Below are 22802 nucleotides of genomic sequence, written 5' to 3' on the forward strand. Positions count from 1 at the left end.
CCACATATAATTGTAGACACCTAACATGAAATATGATGTACAAATTAACTATATCAATAAAACCTAGAGACCTCAATTTACACATCAACATGAATGTGATGTACAAATTAACTGTATCTTCATAAAATAATCTCGCCATTTCAAGACATGTACAATATTTAGACATTTTATAACTTGTAAGTCATAACTTATGCACCCATTTCTAGAAAAATTGTTCATCTAACTAGATCGTAAATATAAATAACTGGTGAGTCAACCACATTGCTTTAAATTGTGCTAATAAAGAAGCTTTATGTTTATACAATAAAATACTATGTTCTTGTCATAATGATGCTTGCTTTGAGTAAACTCAGCAACTTACAATGGAAAAGTTAATTTTAAGAGTATCATCAAGCATATACTCTGCAACTAAGAGGCACTCATCTCCTTTATAGTTACACCCTATTAAATTGATACTTCAACCGACTCTCTATGGCTAACTCATTTTAAATAAGCATATGAGCACAACATTGATACGAATATTGCTACAATATGAATATTAGTGTGCTAGATATCATGTAATGTACTCCTAATCTTCTCTCAATTCAATATTTGTGTAATCTCTATAGGCTACCCATAACTAGTTTGAAATTTTTTGCAATATTAACTATTTATAATGGTCTTAGATGTACAATTTTTTGAAATGACTACCCGTAATGGGTTGCCCATGATATTCATATAATGTTCTTAGGTAAGATTAACGAAACAAGGGACTTGGAGCAATAGAATGAGAATGTATACAAGAACTGTGGATCCCAATTTTCAATAGGCATAGAAGGTTGTTTAATCTCACTCATGGGAAATAAAATGATAACATATTGGTAGTCAATTATAGCATATTCATTTTGAATTCACTACAAGGTCTATTAGAATTGATATTTTAGAGTAACCACCACTCTAGGCATAGGTGAAAATGTTAATTTAGAAGCTCACTAACACCTATAATTTTCCCTACAACAGAAATTTTTGATTTTTAAGCTTATGAAAACCTATTATTTTTTCCCCTAGAGATATCATATTTCTAGCTCTAATGTACATTAGGAGGAGTAGTAGGTGAACCATGATCCACTATATAGAAGAGTCCCTTTCGGTAGGTGATATAAGGAATATATCTAATTCTAGTTGAGATCATCTTAATTTTGCAAAGGGTAAATACCAATTGTATGCCCTTTGTATGCTTACAAAGAAGATCTTCTCTACCTAGGTAAGAGCTAAAATAGGAAGATATTACATTATTGTTCATGGAATCATGTTCATGCCTTCACACTCTTTAAAGATTCATTTGTAGTTGCCCTAGAATTAGACTTTCCCTAGAATTATACTTGCAAGATTGGTTATCATCCCTAGCATATGGTTAAGTCCATACACATGTTCATGGGTTATTCCACACACATTCATATGTTGTGTCCTGCACTTGCCATAATAATATATGATAAACTATAACTGTATTAGAATCTCTTATTACTACATATTTATAATATTGGAAAGTTGTATATTCATATCAATGTCATGCAATTACTCACAACAAGGTTGACAATGTCCCATCTTAACACAAATTGTTGCACTATAATCTACAATTATTAATAAGATTTCTTAAAATCACACAAGATTCTATTTAATACACCTAATTTTAATCATGATTATCAATTTTTCATAATTATTTTCACTTAGTGACTATCAAAATATTATCCATATTTTAATTGATCTCTATTCAAAATGTGGTGTTCTAGTTAAATGGTGCTAGCTATCCTGACACAAAAAGTGACATGATAAGCATGTTTCACTCATATGATACATTATATGCCATGACATGTGGAAATGGATGTCAAATGCATTCCCAATATACAGATGTTAAACAGACTCCTGAGTACATCGTAGCAAAAATGACACAGATAACAGGGTGCAAAATGGAGGGCGTTTTAAAAAATCTTTCCCACTCAACTATTCAAACATATTTGAAATATCAAAAAATTGTATGCATTTTCATTTGTCATGGAGGTGCAGTGGTAGATGGAGAGGGAAAATTCAGGAAGCCATACACTAGTTGAATACAAAGACATAGTTCCATTGTCATTGTTAAATGCTTCAGATAAGTCTGTACCATAAACCTATATTTTCCAAGTTGTTGTTGCTACATATTATGAATATTTGTAGAACTAATAAAAATTTTGATATGGTTGGAAACTGGATTTAGATTCACAAATGGGAATGAAGCATCATTTTTCTATATGGTGGCTTACATTTTGCATTAATAGGGGCAATTTGGAGAGGCAGAGCAATAGCGAACAATGTGTAGGGCATGAGATGACATTTTCTATAATAAGAACTAGTTGGGGGTTCCAACCCTACCGGTGGTCCCTTCCTTACCAAACTGGGCGACACATAGCTAAAATAGCATATTTGTTGATTTTAGTTGTAACTACCCACCGATAGTGCAATGGCCACTGGCCATGTCTTGGAGGTTGGTGGTTAGAGGTTCAAACCCCACCGACCATTGTTTGTAATGATGTCACCACATGGTTAACTTTTTACACAACATGTCACATGCCACATGGGCCTACTGCATGTCGACACATGTCAAAATTGTTGCCACATAGTGTTGACTATGCACTTGCCATGTCACTCTTGGCCACATGTTGTAAAGCCATGTGTCATCATTTGATTGGGTGATTGACATCATTTGTATAGAAATGCCATGTCACTGGGTGATTTCATCATCCCTTTTCATCAACTAACTTTTCCCAAGCATAACTTTTGCTTCTGGGCTCCATTTTTGATGAAACAAACATCATTAGAAAGCTCTCAACGAGACCTTCAATTTGGTGCTGACTTTGACCAGTTTTGGAGGCTAGTGGTTGGAGGTTCAAACCCCACCAACTACTATTTGTAATTATTTCCACACATGCTTAACTTTTTCTATGACATATCACATGCCATGTGGGCCTACTGCATGTTGACACATGTCAAAATCATTGCCATGTAGTGCTGACTGTGCACTTGCCATGTCACTCTTGGCCACATGTTGTAATGCCATGTGTCATCATCTAATTAAACAATTGACAACATGTTGACATCATCTGTGCAGATATGCCACATCATTGGGTGATTTCATCATCCCTTTTGGTCAACCAAATTTGATCGAGCATAACTTTTGCATCTAGGCTCCATGTTTTATGAAACAAACAATGTTAGAAAGCTCTCTACGAGACCTTCAATTTGGTGCCGACTTCGACTAGTTTTTGAGAGTTCCAAAATTTTTCCTTTCTAACAGCCTCTAATCCAAGGTTTGACCCAACCTTTGACTAGCCACAACTTGAGCATATAGACTCCTTTTTCATCTGTTCACGTTGTGTTGGACTCAGAATTTTGAGGACTACAACATGGTACTGGTTATTGGAGTCTTGGAGGCTGGTGGTCGGAGGTTCAAACTCCACCAACCACTATTTTTAATGATGTTGCCACATGCTGAACTTTTTCCATGACACATCATGTGCCATGTTGGCCTATTGCATGTTGAAACATGTCAAAACTGTTGCCATGTAGTGTTGACTGTGCACTTGCCATGTCACTCTTGGCCACTTGTTGTAATGCCATGTGTAATCATCTAATTGGGTGACTGTCACCATGTTGACATCATCTGTACAAACATGCCACATCACTAGGTGATGTCATCATCCCTTTTGGTGAACTAACTTTGATCGAGCATAACTTTTGCATCCCAGCTTCATTTTTGATGAAACAAACATTGTCAAAAAGCTCTCAACGAGACCTTTAATTTGGTGCTGACTTTAACTAGTCTTGGAGAGTTCCAAAATTTTTCCTTTCTAACAACCTCTGATGCAAGGTTTGACCCAACCTTTGACTGGCCACAATTGAGCATATAGACTCCTTTTTTGTCCATTTGAGTTGCATTGGACTTAGAATTTCAAGGACTACAACATGGTATTGGTTGTTGGAGTTTTGGAGATACTTCAAATTTCAGCAAGAATATCCTCTAGATCAAGCCTCCCCACTGAAAAGAAGGTTTTGCATCTCTGAATGTCTATTTTTACATAAAATGAAAATGAGGGCATGTTTGCCTCACTTTTCTAGTATCACCTATACAAACTGCTTGAATTCTAAATATTTGAACCATCAAACACATTATGAAGAATGACATAACACTACTAATACAATCAACCATATATCCACCAGTGTTCATTATTACATCCATCACCCATATATTACCAACTAGTAGAAGTAGAAGTAGCAAAGACTAAAATAACTAATGAAATGTAAAAAGTATCAACATTTTGGACCTCCTACATAGGAACACCATTAGAAAATGAACCCTTCAAATCCTCTTTTACCATCACTAGTTGAAGACTAGATTTTGCTTGCACATGATCCTCACTAGCTACTATAGACATGAGAGTCAGTTTACTACTTGCATTTACAATCATTTTCAAGTGTTTACAATTTATCCTTCATTCTTCATGCAATGAGATCTTATAATGTATTCAATTCCATCTTTAAACAAATGATACTTGTTATGTTCCCTGTAGAAGATAGCTTTCCTATCATATAAGTATGGACTACCCAACACAATCCCACAGATATCAAGTGGAACCACATCAAATTCAACCTCATCTATGAACTTAGATGTTATTTCAAATCTTAACTTGAATTTGCTTAGTGACTCACAATTTATTATCATTTCACACCCAACCTAATGGATATGGTCTCCTATGTGGTTTAATTTCCAATCCCAACTATTTAATAACTTCTTCTGAAATCAAATTAACTTGGGACCCACTATCTATCAATGTGTCAGTTTTAGTACTTTTAGAAATCACCCTTATATGAAAAATTTCACACCTTTTACTATCTTCAGGAACAACATGACTTTTAGAAGTAGAAGCATATGAAACATCAGTGGTAGAATCAACAAAAGCTTTATGTTTCAAACCCACAACTAATATTGTTGTCTCATCACAAGAATCTAATCCAAGATCCTAAACAATAGTTGCATACTTTTTCTTTCCCTTTTGATCCTTCTTAAATCACTTTGGTTTCAACTCTGGATGCAATTTCCAACACTTTTCTTCTACATGCCCTTTCTTCTGACAATGTGAACAAGTAGGCTTGTCACCTTTCTCTTTCTTCACTATGGTTTCTTTCTTTCCTTTCTTGATGCATTTAGGAGGAAAAAATTCCTTCTTTGAATTGAAACTTGTGTTTCCTCCACCTGCTTCAATATGGGTTGGTTGAACATATACTTCATCAAAGTTAGATAGACTAAACATCAATATTGTATGTTTTAAATAAGAATGCATTCCACCTATAGACTTCAATAAAGTATCTTGCGTGTAAAGAGGAATTCCAAGAGTTAAATCCTTCTTCCTAAACACCTATGTATACTCTTGCACAGACTGTCCTTTACCTTGCTTGAGATTTTTCCAATCCATAATGGCTAACCCAATGGGTAAAATTATTTCCTCAAAGTAGAAGTAAATTCATACCAAGATGAAATGATTTTACCATGTGTAGTAAGATCATCCCAAATCTTACTCTCACACTAGACTAATGCAGTGCCTCCCACTCTGAGAGTAGCTAGCTGGATTTTGGAAGAATCATCCAAAATATTTTGAACATTGTAGTACACTTCAATCTACTTAAGCCAATTATCCAAATTTTCAGCATCCAATTCACCTTTATATATAGGCAAATCAAACATAACATCAAGCTTTAATAAGGGTGTCTTCACAGAATGTTTCCTTTTAGAAGAAGTAGATGAAGAAGAAGATGATGATGATGAAGATGAAGAAGATGGAGATGAAGGTTCAGGATGGTCATTACCACCTCCTACCCCTTTTCCTTTGTCATCTTTTGATGAAGATTTTGCTTCTTCTTTCTTCTTAGTCTTGTCCACCTTTCTCAATTGTCATTCATGCCTCTCTTGAAGAAGAATGTCCACCAAATATTTCAACTCTACAAAAGCTCTCTAGAAGGCTTCTACATCAAACTCAGAAAGATTTTTTTTAGATGTCATGACTTGCAAAATAGTTCTTCTTTTCCCAATATCTGGATTGAACTCTGCAAGTTCACGTTCTCCTTGTTTCAACTTCAACCTGGTTAACATTCACCACCTGTTATTTCTCTGCAAAACAAGCTCTAATACCAAACTTGATTTGATTTAGGATCTATAAGTTTTATGACTTTATCCCAACAATTAGATATATTTTTCCAATCCAAGTAGTAAATGTGTGGCTATGTATTTAAAAATCGTTCAAGTTATAGAGAAGAAGAATCTAGGATTGATATAGAGGAATTTTAATCAATTATGTAAAGTTAAATTAATGATTTTACTAAAGAAAATTAATGTAATCAAAATGTAGAAATGAACAACACAAAAACAACTGATAGAAAGAAATGACAGATAAGAGGCACAACACAATTTGATCTTAGAGTTCGCCCTATTAGGACTACATCTCTAGGTCCTGCTCCAACTGGTGGACTGATCTGATTAACTCCAAAATCAATTAAAATGTGTTACAATATCAACCCCTTCAAGTACATTGGCATTACTCTACTCTGATGTATGGGACTAACAAATGTCCTCACAAATTTTCTCTCTCCTCCTCAACACTTAGTCGTCCTTCTCATTCCTCTCAAAAGTTGAATAATCTTAATAATTTTCATCAATTTTTCATGACTTGGGAAGGTCCCCTACCCCCCTTTATATGTAAAAATGGCCTAAAATAGGCTAAAACAAAATAATTTGATAATAAATAAAACCTTACAAAATAAGGCTAACATATTTTCATTAAGGTTTAAATAAACTATTTTCCAATTATACTTTAAACACCAAACTTGGCATGGTGGCAAAATAGATTTTGGTTGGCAGCACTGGTCAGGGGTTCCAACCTTGTCAGTGGCCCTCTCCTAATTACCAAACTAGAGGCACATAGCTAAAATAGCATATTCATTGATTTTAGTGGCCAGAGGTTGGAGGTTCAAACCCCACCGAACACCATTTCTAATGATGTCACCATGTGCTTAACTTTTGCCACGACACATCACATGCCACGTGGGCCTACCACATGCTGACATGTGTCAAAACTATTGCCACATAGTGCTGACTGTGCACTTGTCATGTCACTCTTGGCCACTTGTTGTAATGCCATGTGTCATCATTTGATTGGGTGATTGACACCATGTTGACATCATCTATATGCGCATGCCACATCACTAGGTGATGTCATCATCCCTTTTGGTCAACTAACTTTGACTGAGCATAAATTTTGCATCAAGGATCCATTTTTGATGAAATGAACGTTGTCGAAAAGCTCTTGATGAAAGCTTCAATTTGGTATCAACTTTGACTAGTTTTGGAGAGTTACAAATTTTTTTCTTTCTGACAACCTTTGATCCAAGGTTTGACCCAACCCTTGAATGACCACAACTCAAGAATACAAACTCCTTTTTCGTCTATTCGAGTTGCATTGGACTCAAAATTTTGAGGACTATAACATGGTATTGGTTATTAGAGTTTTGGAGATACTTCAAATTTCAATGAAAATATCCTCCAGATCAATGTAGGACATAGTGATCAAAGATGTATGTATGTTTTTCACCGAAACCTTCAACAATTGAATATTTGAATATATTTTATAAGATAGGGAAGTCATGACAAGAAATGACCACTGACACTCTATGTTGTATTGCAAGGATCAAAATCTTTATGGCATTAATTCATGCTAGGAAATAAATGTAGAAACATATAAGGCACATTGTACAAAAATAATAATCATTTTGCATTTTAAATTCATATAATTTCATAGAGCTGTAAGGTTTTTTGTTAGTACACTGAGTTTGTAGTGATTTGATTCAGAAAGATTTTTTTTTAGAAAAATATGGAGGGTTTTAGTTTGGCATAGAAAAGGAAGGTCGAGAAGGTGAAGAAGGGTAAAGCTGAGAAGAAATAGAGAAAGGAAGAAGAAATTCCATCAAGAAAGCTAAATAAGGACTTCATAAAATAGATAGATTTTGCTAGGACCAAATCTAGGACTAAGTTTTCTTCTCTGGACAAATTAGAAGACAAATAAAATAAAATTGAAAATTATTTGAATTGAAGAAGAAGAAGAATCTAATTATATGTTATAGATTGTTTCAAATATAAGAAAATAACTAAAATATACAACATAATAGAAATATTAGATTTATTTTCACTTACTTAAATATAAATAATCTATCTTAATTTAGAATATAATTAGATTTATTTAAATATAATCTTTTATATCTCAACATTTTAATCATGATAGAATTTAACATTTTGATTTCTTTCAAACAACAATTAGATTTATCAAGTATGGATTAATCTAATCAATATGTTTGAAATGAGCACCATTTCAATCTCTTCTAGTCTAGGAAAGCTATTAAAATTTAATATTCTTATTTTAAAATTTTAGTTAATAAATATTAAAATAATAACATTTTACAATTGTTTACACTAATTAAAGTAAAACACCTTGACCAAAAAGATTAAAAAAGGTAGACAAAAATACATACTATTAATGTAGTCCTTTATTTTCTAAAAATTAAATATCAAAACAACTAATTTTTATCATATTATTTTTTTTCCAAAATTCATCATATGCAAGTATAGAATTTATATCATATCACTTGCTCATATTTAGACGCTTATAACAAAGGATAAACAATTTTTGACAAGTGCAAGTCATCCATTTGAGATTGTCTAAATTCATACAAGAGTAATAAATGTAATTGGAGTTAGAGGATGGAACAAATAAATGCTAGGAAATTCTACCATTTAAATTTTTTATTTTCTATTCATGAAAATACAAATAAAAGCCTAGGAAAATACCTATTGACCAATTACAAAATTGAAACTAACATAACAAAATTGATTATTAAAATCAAACCTTTGAAAGTTTTGAATACTACAAATGTCCTTTTAGCAAGAAAATTAATAGTGATAGCTATAGATGGGTCCAACAGGAACATTAGTTCTTGGCAGGGACTAATATAGTTCAGATATATTTTTTTCTATAAAATTTTAAGAAAACATAACAGAAAATAATTTTTCTAGAACTTTTATCTTTTCATAGTACAATAATTAACACATCTTGTCATTGCATTGCAGGTAATAAAAATGTTATGGGCATAATACAACTCAGTGCAAAGAGACTGACAGAGGTAAACCAATAGCTAGTGCAAATTGTCGGCTATTTAGCTAGTGCCCTTCCCATGCTTTATTGTACCCTTTTATCTTTAATTATTTAGTATATCACCTAACCAAAAATAGGGAAACTGACAAATCTTTCAACAACTAGCCTACATGGAAATTGAAGAATAGATGGAACAACACCTAGGTAGTGATGATAGATGTGGACATGGATGACTAAAATGTAAAATGAAGGCAATACTTTAGACTCTAGCTACATGTTTTACAATCGATATCTCTATAGAATATTTTGATCTTGAGGGACCAAAGTCTAATATTGTTCCACCATACAATCCCTAAATATTGTTCCACCAAATGTGACCCCAAAGCCCATGCCCATAGTAATCATGGAGAATCTTTCATTTATTATAGCCCATATTGATTTTCCATGATCCTCTATTGATGGGAGCAGAGGAGTTTTATTCTTGGGGCTCCAACCCTCTAGAGGTTCCTCACACAAGCACATAAGGTTCTTCTAGAATGAAGTGGCATGGAATGATTGTAGTTACATTCCTCTCAATATCTGTCCACAAAGCTTGTTGGAAGATAGATCCAACGAGGCCAGCTTTGTTAATAGAGATAGATCCTCTAGAATTCTCCCTTCCAACTTGTTTTCACACAAATCTAACTACTCCAAAGTTGATATTTTCCCAAGGGAACCTAGTATCTTACCTTCCAAATGTTTTCTAGATAGATTCAACAATCTTAGGCTACTCATATTCCTGACACTTTCTAGTATCCAGGATGAAAAGTGTTAGATTACAACATGTGGTAAGATCAAACAACTCACACTTCCCTACAAAATGAAGATGCAAGGTCATTAAACAAAGTAGGAAAGTGTTGTGTTGACATGAGGAGGTCAATGATGATGTGGCAAGTTCTAGGAGCACTTCATCAAATTGTGACATGTGGTACGATTCGATAGTTGGCGCATCCCTGGAAGATGAAGATGCTCGAAAGATAAGGAATGCGGGGAAGCATAGAGGTGGCATGTGGCAATGGTTATGAATGGCTAATGACATGGCACAAAGAAGTTTTGACCAATTAGAGGATGCCACGTTGCGATGATGTGGCAAGGCACTTAGTAGGAAAATGATGTGGCAAGATGACCATGTAAGGAGATCCAATGAGAAGTTGCCACATGGTAGTCTATCAAGTGACAAGTGGCAGATCGGTGAGCCAATCAAAGGGTGCCACATGGAACCCAAGTGGTTGTGACAGTGTAGAAGTTGACCAATCACATCATGCCATGTGTCAAGTTAGTCAAACCATGTTTGACCCAAATGGGAAATTGGAGGGAAAAATTAGGTTCAAAAAAATAATATTCTATAATTATTTTTAATTTTGAATTTGCAAAAGGCCATTTAAATCAAAAAATCTATATTGTGTAGTTTCAACTTTAATATAAAATCAAATATTTGCAAAGTTGAAAGCCCTATTATACGAGTCTAAATCTAATTTTGAAATAGACATCCTGGGCATTTTTGATAAGCCAATATAGGAATATCATATATTGTCGGAATGTTCTTTGAATTTTGTTTTCCAGATTTGGAGTTTTCTTTTACACAAGAAGCTATATGTTTAGTTATTTAGAGTTTTGCATCAGGTGCCTTTTTTTCAATCACTTTCTATTAGAGTAATTCAGATTTGATTTTTGGTGAAATGATGAACTAGATGTGTGCTAAAGGCAGTAAGGATGTAGTTAGTGATGATATTTTCATCTCCAAATTAGTTTAGTAGAAAATTTTATTAGAATTTTAGATGTATATATGATATTTTATTAGAGCAAGGGTTTCTTATCATTAGGAAGAGATATTTCAAGTTTGTTACACTCAATGATGATATTCCTTTCAATTTTCGATTGTAGAGAGAAGAGAGAAGCTTTGCAGAAAAAATGGAAGGAGGTTCAAGTGGACATTGTGTCACTTCTAGATCATATATGACTTCTTCTTCCTTTCCTATATCTTTCTCTTTCTCTCTCATTGTAAGTGTTTGTTCCATTTTATTGGAAAGTTTTCCACTATTGTGATACCACCTGTTGGTTCCCAAGTTATCTAAGCAAGATCAACTAGGTTTCCACCATTCTTTAGCATTCTCTTTTGTATGAACAATAGTAATGAAGCTATTATAGATAGTTTTGGTCTATTTAGTGGTTTTATGAGCTATTTACATGCATCTTGAATGTATAGTTTCAAAGAAATGAATACAATGAACAACAAACTTCTTAGTTTCATTCTCATTCTCATCTCTTATCTTTGTAATTTGCAATGTTTTGTGGTTTAGGGGAAAAGAACTTAAACCCCTTTGCAACCCCTTAAAGTTGTATGTCTTGAATGTCTTATTGTTGGAACAAAGGGCCAAGTAAATGTTTGATATGTCTGACAGGGTCACTGGTTACATGAGAAGGATACTTCATGAGTATGCAGTATTTATTAACATTGATGTCTAATTCACAAAGTGATAGGATAGATCTAATATCTTGATATATGGAATATGTCATTGGCATCATAGATGTATGTGTGTGATTTATGGAACTGCCTAATAGATAAGGCACCGATCAGCTATAGGATCAATATGTTCCTATTGCTGCATATTTGGGATTTCCTGAATCAAACTTAAATCAACTATCCATTTCCCTTTCTATTTAGGAGCTAAAAGGATGCCTCACTCAACTTGTGGATTTTATAGGATATGCAATTTTCTATTGCATGTAACTTTATTATTGCATGAGTATAGGAGAAATAAGGGTTTTATTTGCTTTGTCTAGATTTAGTTGTATGCTTTTAACACTAGTACCATATGAAGAATCTATAGGTTCACCTGCCTAGGTTTTGTGGAGCCTATAGTAGAAGAAGGGTTTAGCCTTATAGTTAGCCCTAGTTTTTGAAAGAGTATGTTGTAAATGGGAAGTAGCTGCACCTAGATGTATTATGTTCTCATTAGGGATTTTTAAATGTGGCATTTTGAAACACCAAAACTGTATAGGTCCTCTCTCTCTCTCTCTCTCTCTCTCTCTCTCTCTCTCTCTCTAGCCACTATTAAAACCACAACATCAAACTTGGAAAATAGAAATGATTTCTAAGCCAAGAATTTTAGACTTTAACATTGGAGGAATCACTAGTCATATCCTCACAACAACAAATAACAGTTTGTTGAAGGGGTAGATGTTGTATCATGTACATTAAGTCAACAAAATGCCATAAAAAATATAAAGATAAAGGAACACTACTCTTTTTTTCTCTCTACAACACTGCTTCACTTCGACATACCAATTGTACCCACAGATGCGATTGCTAGTTAATTATTACATACATATACTAAAGTTTTCAAACTTCAAAAATCAATCTATAGTCAAAAACTCAATATAGCCAACGCAAGACAATTCAAAAAATTTTGTCCATCCATTAGATGACATAATGTGAAATTAGAGAAATGACAATTATTAAATGGAAGGCATCCCTTCTCTCATGCAAATGATGGATTTTTTTTCTTGCTAGGTCTTTTAGAAAACACAAATGCACATGTCATAGGGATGCTAATCGGATTGCCATGTGGAGAAGGGTTTTATTATTGTCACGTCAAGTGACAAACCTTACTGCCACTGAGCTGTTTGCCACATAGAAGTGATTGTTGCATTGTGTTATATAATGGAGTTTCATTTTCTTAACAATCTCCCACAATCCCACCCATTCTCCGCTTTGGTTCCATAGCTTTTAGCCTTAGATTATGCTTGCTTGCTTCAAAAATGTTGGATTTACTAGAACATCTTCACCAAATTTTGGATTTTAGGTTTATGCAAATTTAGTTGACAAATTCATTTAGGAGTTCTCTATTTATCACATGTTTTTTCTATTAGTTGCCAAAATTTGAAACTGTAGTGCATTAATCATATCCTTTTCCCATTTTTATGAGATTTAGGTTCATCATGTTTGAATTATTTTTGCTTCTCAGCAAAGGTTTAGCTATGATCAATGGATTTCCTTTTTGAGAATCTAAAAGAGAATATGTGGTGGACATGTTCCTACTTATTATCAATGAATTTTTTAGTGGTGAATCTTTGCCAATTGGATATTTTGTCTCTTTTGGAAATCACAATTTGATGAATAAAACCTACATATGGGGTCAACCACGTCACCAAGATATTAAATAATTTGGGTCAAAATCCAAGGCTAATCACTCATTAGCTTACACATAATTGGTCCCAAGTCCTAGTCCAATCGTCGATGTAATCTACTTTTAGAACACAATTATTTTAAAATTTTCACCAGTGTTTCCCTAATGTTTTATTATTGAACAATGTTATTTCACCCTTAAAATAAATTAATATTTCCCCCCGAGTTGAGCATCACCTTCCATTTTACTGATGTGTGTCTCCAATTATTGTAATGATCCCATCTTTTAGCAGTTGACCAAGTGTGTGTGTGTTAGCCTTGTTCTACATAGTCCTGAGGGCTAACAAAGGGTTTAATGGGATCTTGGAATGTTTTGGCCTAGTCATTTCCAGTTTGGGGCAAAACGAAGTTGATTTACTCAGTTTCAGGCATACTTACTATTTTTAGTAAGTCAGTAGGACACAGTGCAGGTCAATTTTGGTGATTGGATTCGATACTCCTCGGTGAGAGCTTTTCGATGAGCTATCACTGGCATTATTTGGAGTCCGATTGCTAATACATTTTAATGCCTGAAGTTTTATTAAAGTAATGTCTAATTTAATTGTAAAATATTAAAGTGTTACTTTAATATTTATTTTATGGTGATGTGTACCCAAGGGATACATAAGGGGTATTTTAATATATGTTTTATATATTACACATCTCTTATCCCACATTGCCCATATGAGTTGAGCAGACCCTTGGAAATAGAATAAAAGGAAGCATTTGTGGCTTCATTAGATAGGTTGAATATGAGAAGAAATAGGTGTGTGAGTTGCAGCTCCGTTCTTGGCATTTGAGGACGTCTATCCTCTCTTGTAACATTCTAGACGTCATTCCCTTGGGGTTTGGCCTTTGGAATTCTTTGTTATTGGCTTCATTATCAGGCAGATTTGGTATTTTGCTCATATCTTCTTCACTACTTGTCCGACGCTTATGCCGCTTGGAGGGAATGGTATTATGAAGGTAGTGGACTGATTGAAGGACAAAGTATTGTAGCAGCAAGTTCGTAAGCATGGGCTGGAGTATTATGTCAATACTACTGAAGTAATTAGTGAGTTGATAAATCTTCCATGTATTTGGTTTTATGAATTCTGAAAATAACATTTTATTAGCAGCAGTTCATTTCCACTTTGCATATCATTGTAGTTTCTTTCTTGTTTATGTTGTATGATACCAATTCTATGCACGAAACACAACAAACAATAAACGTTTGATTTCTAGAGTTATAAGGGGTTTAAAACATTAGACGGAGAAATAAGAGGTTGAATGCAAACTGTTTGACATAATTCCTTTCAGCAATTTGGTTTAGTTTTTGGGACATCCAGGGGTGCCCATTACAATTATCCTTGTTTAGGCAACTATAGTCTAATTTATATTTTGGTCTTTGGAACACATGTCCCAATTTTGGGAAGATTTAGACTTTATGGTTTGTCACTTAAAATTAGGCCCAAAATAGAGATAAAGCCATTGATCTATATTATATCGATGATCCAAATTAAATCCTTTCACCATAAAATGACAACATTAAAAGTGACGATGACCAAATTGGCAATAAAAAATGGCACACTATTAAATTAATCTTAATGGATTGGCATACCACAAGTACACTGTATAGTGTGCACTTGGCATCTGGGCTATGGACCACTTGTGACTCTATAATTTCACCAAAAAATTAAATAATTTTTCTTTGGAAACTGACATATTATCCAACTATATTAACATTTTGAGTTATATGAAATAATTAATTTGCCTCTTACATTATGAAAATGTTTATGCCCAACAAAAAAAATTGCCTACATTTATTTACATACTAAAAAAATAAAATTAATTTTCCATAGTTATTGTTAAATTTTGATACAGAAAGGAAAATTTTGCCAATAGAAAATAATTTTCTCCCTTGCCTTGAATGAAAAAATCACCCTTGATTAGAAATTTTTCTTGCATATTTAATGTTGAATTTGCTAGCATTTTAAATATTTTTCTCAGGAGGGGTTTCTTAAAGTTATCCCTGCTTATTATTGATAATATGTAGCATCAGTGGATATCTATCATACTTGCAACAGTATTCTCATTGCTAAAGCTCACAACTTAACTTTTGAGAACATTGTCTATAGAGTAACATATGAAAAGTGCCATATGTTATTACTGCAAAATGCCTACCATTTATTGTTTTTTTAAATACATCATTGTTATATTCATTAGTTTTTTTGTTTTCTCTATTATTGCAACTAGATAGAATCCAAACTCCAATAGGTTTTTTTTGCACATAGGATTTGTCGCCATTTCATATGCCAATCCAAGCACTTTTGAATCCTAAAAAGAATGTTTGAAATTTCAATTCTATTCTTCAACCATTTTCCATCCTCTTCTTGAAGATTATTGTTTATTTGGGTGTGGTTTTATTTATTTATTATTTTGGCCTACATTGGCTCATTTTTCCCTCTTAATCCATCATTTTTTGCTTTAATGGTGGTGAACTCTGTTAATTTTGAATAGGTGGTCTCTTAGTTTGGATTAATAACTTTTTTTATGTCACTGTGGTGGGTGTGAATTGATATGGATTTGGGTTGAGAATCCAAATTATCATCAATTTTTGTTTATATATTCAATTTCCTAGATCAAATTAATTTTTGTTTATATATTTAGTTTCCTAGATCAAATTGGTGTTATGGGTACACTATTTTTTTTTCAAAACTTTGAATCATTTGTAAAGTTTATTTTGACCATAGTCAAATATGCCCATCCAAAAGGTAAACATGATATTTGTTTCACAAAAGTGGTGTCATGTATTTACCCTTTGTATGGTAGTTCCCTTCTTAAATCAAGAGGCAGTAGTATGAGAAGGGCTTTAATGAGAAGATGACTTATTGGAAATGAGGAACATGTAAAACTCTAGCATTTTTTTTTGAAAAACTTTCCAAGTGAGTTGTTCCATACTGTATGAAATCCCTTTTTTGATGCTTGTCTCTTTCCTAATTTCTGCTCGAAATTCCCTTCTTATCCTTTGAATTCAAGTTTGACTCTCCTTAGAGTAAATCCCAAGCCTCCACCAAGTACGTAGTTCTATAGCTAAATTTAGTTTGACTGGCTAATAACAATCTTGGGAGTGGTTTTGGAGAAGAATATTCATTTTAGCATTAAGTTAGCACCACTTAGAAGATGAAAAAAGATGGGGATTTTTCTCCTAGAGAGGTAGGTGACTATGTAATCAAGGAGTACATTGGATTGGATTCAATTATGGTCATCTGTACACTTGCATGTAATTGTTTTAGTAAACCCTTCTTCTAGGCTCCAAATATTTATAAAATATTGTAAGTTAAAAATATATAAACTGTTCCAATATATTCAAATGATAGGGCACCTAGTGTGCTTTGGTTGTAGAATTTGGTGATACATATAACTTTAGTGTACATGCGTTGTTGTTTAAATAATTAGCAATAAAAGTAAAAAGTATTTTGGTACATTTAAATTATGAAACTTAGGCCAACTTTTGTAAGAAAAAAACTATATGATTTGACATATTTTACATGGTAGAAGTGGAAATCAACTAAATGGTTATCTTTCTTTAGGCCAACTTCCAAAAGGAAAAAACTATCCAATTTGACATATTTGACATGCTAGAATTTGAAATTAACTACATGGTTATCTTTCTTTAGGCCAACTTCTCTAAGAAAAAAACTATATGATTTGACATATTTTACATGGCATGGTTATCTTTCTTTTGTTTTGTAGTTATGATTCAAAGATAATTTCCTTAGAAGAGATTCCTATTGCTATTGTTGTTCAAAATAAAATATGGTCATTCTTCAATTCTATATTTAAAGTAAGTTGTGACAAGCATCCTTTGGACTAGATTTTCTTTTTAATACAGATCTCACTGTAGGTATGTTATTGGATGTAGTTCTCCAAGTGATAATCTTATGTTTTTGTATTAGTTCATAAGAATACATAAGACTAATTTTAGTCAATCATGTCCCAACAATCACTTTGCACACAAATGTTAGATATGCTATTCTTTTATTGCAGCCACTATCCATATTATTGTTGACTACTATATCTTGTTTGTTGGTGGCACAAGGCAAGATGCATGCTATATGAGAAAAGGCACAAGAAGTTGAGTGATACATCTTTGGATAGGGCTCCCAAGATGTCATTTGTAACCTTATATATTTCAGAACATCTTTTTGATTCTCTATTATCTCTCTTAGCTTGTGAGTAGGAAGTGTTGTAGAAGTGCAATTAGTGAAATTTGTACCGCCTTGACTGAATCATGCTACAAACATAAAGCATCTTACATACTTTTCATATATATTCCATTTTTGAATCCCACATTTTGTGCATTGGAAATAGTGTACGAAATGAAAGAAAATGAGCCTTACAAGTGGCATCTTCAAATGAACCATTTCTTAACAAATAGAAGGATCCTTAGTTACTGATTTGGGATATGAATCTAATTTGGGTACTTGAATCGGATTCATGGATTCATGATTTTTTATTTTTCCATTAGGATTTGTGAGTACACACACACACACACATATATATATTCCAAGTTTGGCCTATGGGTCCTTGGGAATTCATGAAGGATTCATGATGGATTTGTGCAGTATCCTTGTTTTGGACTATGGATTTGTTTGGATTCGCAGTCCATGGATCCATAGTCCACAACAAAGATCTTACTCAAATCCAGATGAATCCTAGCATGAATCTAGATCTGGATTGGATCCAAATTTGGATTTGGGCTCCTAGACACAAATTCGTTAACAAAGGAAGGAACTAAAACATTCCTTAACAAATAGAAGGAACTGAAAAACTTGAGTGACTATTTTAAGTTTAGACTCTTTGAGAAACTATACTATCATACTTAGATAGGGAAGCATCTAGCTAGCCGACCAAATTAACATTTTGAATGATTTAATAACTAATTTAAAAATTGATTTGCAATGTTTTTGTATTATTGTACTTAAATTTAAAAATCAAATATAAGGAATCCAATCAGCTAGTTAGCCACTGACTCCAGATAACATGATAAAATATGATAAAAGTAGACAATGACAGAATAAATTTCCTTTGATGCATTGCATAGCATGATAAAAGTAGACGATGGCAGAAGAAATTTCCCTTGATGAATTTGTATTGCTAATATTTTCCTCTAATTACCTGCATGATTCCCCAGGCTGACTGTTTTTTTTCCCTTGTGAATTTTATGAATTTTATCATGCTTTCTAAAGGCATTTTTCTTTGGATAAGTATTGCCAAGAAGGCAGATCCTATTATAATAATTTATAAAATAGAATTACAGCTATTCATGCTCTGCAAACATTATCCTCTGCACCTTTTTACAAGAGGAGACAAGAGGTCCCCATACATCCCAATGCATTAGGCAAAAGTTGAGGGGTTCCCCTTTCCATCCCATCTTTGCAACTCTCCCTATTCAAATTTATTAACTAAACAGTTTATCTACAGATCTTGTTAGTTCCTTTCTTATTTGATTCCACATATTTCTTCGGCATTTCTAGATTGCTAGTTATTTAGTATATCACCTAACAAGAAATAGGGAAACTGATAAATCTTTCAACAAGTAGGGTACATGGAAACTGAAGAATAGACGAAACAGTGTCTAGGCAGTGACGGCAGATGTGGAATCTCTCCACTCAGCTTATTCTGAGCCAAACTTAAGCGCTTGAGAGCAGCACAGTTAGTTATTCCCTCTGGAATTTCCCCATACAAGCTGTTATCTGACATATCTAACTCGTCCAACGAGTCCAAAGCATTGATAGATTTAGGAATACTCCCGAAAATGTTATTGCTCTGGAGCAGCAGCCTCGTAAGATTCCTGACCATCCCAATACTTTGAGGAACAGAACCAGTAAAGTTGTTGAAATGAAGAAACAGGTTTGTTAAAGATTTGAGCTCTCCAATGTACTCGGGTATCGTGCCTGTCAGATTGTTGAATTGCAAAGTCATAAATTTTAATTCTTGGAGGCTTTCTATTCCCTCTGGAACTAGCCCTGTCAATTGATTGGTGTCCAAGTAAAGTTCTTCAAGCTTGGTCAGTCGAGTTATTACTTGGGGTATGGTGCCTGTTCAACTATTTGTGCCCAGATTTAGATAAGATAACTCTCTCTGATTTCCAATGCCATCGGAAATGGCTCCCATGTAATTGTTTTGCACCTAAATTTAATTAAGTTAAGTGGGTGAGATTGAGAATGAGTTGTGGGATGGTTCCTGAAAAATTGTTAGTGATTAAGGAAAGAGTGGATAGGGGTAGCAGGGAGATAGTCTGAGGTAGGGGTCTGCTCATTCTGGGGTTCGTTCCAACATGAAGCCACACAAGATTGCTACAGTTTCCTGGGCCATACAGCGACAATCGCCTTTCAGTGATTTATCCCATAGAAACAACACCTCAACTGATGAACAATTACCTAGAGCTGCTGGGATTCGAGACCCCAACCTGTTAGATTGCAGGCCAAGCAATTGAGATTTCTTCAACATCCCCATTTCAGACGGGATGCCACCACTTTAGAAATCGTGTGAAATATCAATGCTGGATAAAGAAGAGCAATTACTATAATAGGCCCAAAGAAATGAAATAAAATGCACACACAGGAGAAAATTTTATTAAAATAACAAAAGAATATATACAACCTAAAAACTGTTCGGGCAGTTGAGAAAACTATATTAATCATTACATAATCAAACTGCCGGACTACTTCTTGAACTAAACATATTCCGAATGATTATTTAACATTCCTCCCTTAATCTGAAGGGATATTTGTCATGCCAAGTAGCATTCAAAATTGTTCAAATTTAACACATCCCAATACTTTAGTAAAAATATCCGCAATTTGTTCTTCAGTGGAACAATGTTTCAATTGTATAGTTTTTGCCTCAACATGATATCGAATCAAGTGATATTTGGTGTTGATATGCTTGGTTCGATCATGAAATTTAGGATTCGATGCCAATTGTATTGCAGAATTGTTATCAACAAATAAATTTGTTGAAGCTGTCTATGTCTCTTGCAAGTCATCAAGAATTTTCCTTAGCCACACAATTTCCTTTGTAGCTTGAGCTGCTGCTACATATTCTGTTTTAGTTGTAGAGTCAGTAGGAATTATTTGTTTCTTTGATCTCCAAGTAATAGCTGTTGATCCTAGGGTCATCAAATAACCAAAAGTAAATAACCCATTCTCTTTGTCACAATTAAAATCTGAATCAGCATAGCCAGTAAGATGGAAGTTTGAAACTCTTGAATATTTTATGCCAAGAGTTTGAGTTCTTTTTAAATATTTCAAAACTCATTGTGCTACAATCCAATGCCCCTCACATGGTTTATGCATAAATATGGATAAAATTCCTACTACAAAAGTAATGTTAGGGCGAGTAGTGGTGAGATAAATCAAACTTCCAACAAGCTGCTTGTACTTGGTTGGATCTTTAAAACTATTTCCTTCATTGGATGAAAGTTTCATATTTTGCTCCATTGGAGTGGAAACAAAATTGCAATCTTTCATCCCAAATCTATATAATAACTCTCCAATATTTTTTTTTTGAGGAATAAAAATGAACTTAAGATTTTGAATGACTTCAATACCTAGGTAATAATGAAGTAATCCCAAGTCAGCCATATCAAAACATTTTTCAACTCTCTCTTAATGGATTCTATATAACCATCATTATTGCCTATGATGAGAAGATCATCAACATATACAACTACATACACAATTGATCTACCAGTTTTCTTGACAAAGAGAGTTGCATCATCAAGACTAAAATTCTTGTAGTCTAATTTTAGGATGTGCTTAGTCAATTTTTCATACCAAGCACGTGGTGCTTGCTTAAAACCATACAATGATTTTACCAATTTAAATACCTTTTGTTCCTAGCCTTTGATAACAAAACCTTGAGGTTGTAGCATATAGACATCTTCCTTCAAATCTCCATTTAAAAAGGCTATTTTAACATCGATATGATGTATATGCCATCATTTTTGTACTACCAAAGAAAAAAATGCTCAAATAGTTCTCCACTTGGCTATAGGAGCAAAAGTTTCAGTGTAGTCAACACCTTCTCTCTGAGCATATCCTTTTGCTACAAGTCTTGCTTTATGTTTATCAAGTGAACCATCAACTTTATATTTGTTCTTATAAACCCACTTCCAACCAATAGGTTGTGCACCAATTGGAGGATCCACTAACCTCCAAGTTTCATTTTTTATGAGAGCATCATACTCCCTTTGCATTGCACTTCTCCATGCATCAATGCTTGTTGTTGCTTCTTGAAATGAAGAAGGTTCATCAACAATAGAAAAATTTAATTCAAAATCTTCATACCACTGAGGAATTTTCTTGGTCTGCATTGATCTACAGATTGATTGCTCTGATGTTTTATCAACCTCCAGAGCCTTTGAATTAGATTCTTCACAAGCTGGTTCACATTCTTGTGCAACGAGTTCTTCACAAAAATCTTCTCTGTCACAAACTATTTTAGATTCTAAATTTTGTTGAGAACTATTGTCTTCTCTTTCAACAGGTTCTTCATTCTTTCTAACTTCCAAAGATTGACTTAGAAAGAGAATCCCCCCTTCAAGAGTTGAAAGTTCATTATCCCATTCATGATAGAATTTTTTTGATTGAAATCTATCAAGATGAGAAAGTTGTTTGTCAACATTGTGTGCATCTTTGTCAAATTCAAGAAATATAACATCTTTAGAAAGAATTTTTTTTTTATTCTCTTCATCATATAGACGGCAAGCTTTGGAAGTAGTAGAATATCCCAAAAAAATGCACTTTCTACTCCTAGCTTCCAATTTATTTCTCAAGTGAGTAGGGATTAAAGCATAACATGTGCAACCAAAAACCCTAAAATGCTTAACTCTTGGAAGATGGTCGTACCACATTTCATAGGGGGTTTTACTTTGCAGTGTAGCAGAAGGACTTCTATTCTTTATGTAGAAAGCACAGAGAATTGCTTCTCCCCAAGACATTAATTTAACATTTTTGAAAAACATCATAGATCTTACCATATTCAAGAGTGTTTGATTCATACGTTCAGCTACACCATTCTGCTATGGGTTATATGGAACACTTTTTGATGCTTAATATCATTTTCCTGCAAATATTTGCAAAATCTTTAGAAGTGTTCTCACCACCATTATCACTTCTTAGGGTTCCAATATTGAGTTGAGTCTCATTTTTAATCCATAAATGAAATTTTTTGAAAGTATCAAAAGCTTGAGATTTCTCTTTTAATAAATAAACCCAACACATCCAGGTATAGTCATCAATAAAAGTCATTATGTATTTATTTCATTTGTTGATGGAAAGGGCATAGGCCTACACAAATATGAGTGAATGAGACTCAACTTTCTAGAAGCTCTAAAC

The 22802-nt window shown here is 33.6% G+C and overlaps 1 pseudogene; it reads right to left on the bottom strand.

Moving 5' to 3' along the window:
* Positions 1-22802, bottom strand: part of LOC149542565 (uncharacterized) — a 35086-nt pseudogene that overhangs the window by 9813 nt on the left and 2471 nt on the right.

This window comes from Cupressus sempervirens, chromosome 8, assembly GCF_028749045.1.
Source record: "Cupressus sempervirens isolate cs-2001-9-10 chromosome 8, ASM2874904v1, whole genome shotgun sequence".
NCBI classification, from domain to species: domain Eukaryota; kingdom Viridiplantae; phylum Streptophyta; class Pinopsida; order Cupressales; family Cupressaceae; genus Cupressus; species Cupressus sempervirens.